The following is a 1,767-nucleotide window of genomic DNA, read 5'->3' as shown; positions in this document are numbered from 1 at the left end:
TCTTCAGCTTGGAATATGTTGCTGCAGTTTTTAATGCAGAAATTACAAACATTACTGGAAGTTTGTGTCCATTTCAGTTTCTCTGCTGCTCTTCAGACTTTACCTCTCCAGCTTACTGAATTTCACCACCAGTCCATAAAGTATTTAATGGCACCGTTACTAGTACATAGTTTTTTATCTGTCTCCTGGAGAGGAAAAGTAATATGTCAGTCTTATACAAATGAAAATGAATTTTAAAGGATGAGGCATAGTGGTAGGTTAATTTTTAAGTAGGCTCCACAACTAGCAGTATTTGGGGTAAGTAAAGGCACTGTGCATAGTCCCTCCTCACCTTGCAAATGACAAAATTACCACTACTTAAACTTTTCACACAGTTTGTATAATTTGCATATTACCATCTTATTTTTCTAATGAAACTACTTGCGGTATGTATTTCATTTCTCATCAATACACTCAAAGTAACCAAGCTTTTTGGTGCTGCAGTAAGCATCTGTTCTTACATAAAAACAACTAGATGCGTGAAAAGTGCAGCTAATTATAGTTCAAACTATTTGGCACTCAGATCAGTTCAGTAATCGATTAATTGTATAGTAAGGATTAAGTATCTGTACCATGTACCAGTCTCAGCTGTATTTCAAATCAAATAGGAAGAAAATTTTTCCAAATATTCACCAGAGTATCCTAGAATTTCTTTTGTGGGTTGTCATCTCTCTTCTGGTTTTATGAATCAACAGTTTCCATATAGAATAAAAGGCAAATCTCATCAGCAAACAAATCCCTCAGTTAAGGACCTCACAGTGGAGAGTTCTCTCAGAAATATGAAGTATATATGTATATACATAAAACATTCCTAGCCGCTATGCACCTTATTGAATACCAGCAGCTACAAATATTATTACTAGGGGATTTTCTTGTTAAACACTTTGCTTTTTCTGTGACGTATATGTTGTAAGGAAAATGTGTCCTCTAGATACAGTTGTGGTTTTTTTTTTTTTCATGTGGAAGGAAAACATCCCATGAATGAAAATAAGGCTCATGGATGAAAAGAAGGCTATGCCCCACTGGTACAAAGACATTAAATAAAACCATCATTGTGGTATAGGAAAAGATTTTCCTTTACTACTACAGAGAAACAAGAGATATGAAGTACCAGAACTTTGAATGCTGTCCTTGAACGCTTAGGTGCATTTTGTGGACCTTCTGACATTGGAAAACAACAAAACAGAGACAAAGATTGGCACAGGAAAAAAGCTACTTTCTATAAATCTTGAGGCAAAATAAGTAGTTCTGCCTTCTCCCCACCAAACTGCTCATTCTTGCCTCCTCTCCTGTTCCCACCTGTTGCATCACTACAAGCTTCTGTACCAGACGAGTTGATTCAGTTCCCTGTACAACCTCACAGCACGATCTGCTGACAAGGGAAAGACAAACGCGTCTTAATACATTTGGTAACGTTTCTGTGGGAGAGGTTGTTTTCATTTCATTGCTTCCTTGTTAAAAACTAGAAATTAAGTAACTTTTTTCTTCTGTGTCACATGAAATATCTAAGCACAAGCTAGCAAAGCTTTGCCTAAATTCAGAGTTGTAGGCACTGCCTTTCCAATCACAACTAAAATTGTTCATGTGCTTGTAAAGATGACACCAGGTTGTTGTGGTTTTGACGCAGCTTTTTATTTTTTTAATTGCCTTATGATCTACTAATGTTTCACCAGTATCCTCATTTGAGTATATGCTAGGATCAGTGCATTTATTTGGGGGATGTTCCCA

The sequence above is a fragment of the Caloenas nicobarica genome, chromosome Z, assembly GCF_036013445.1.
Source record: "Caloenas nicobarica isolate bCalNic1 chromosome Z, bCalNic1.hap1, whole genome shotgun sequence".
Classification (NCBI taxonomy): Eukaryota; Metazoa; Chordata; class Aves; order Columbiformes; family Columbidae; genus Caloenas; species Caloenas nicobarica.
This window is presented reverse-complemented; position numbering follows the sequence as displayed.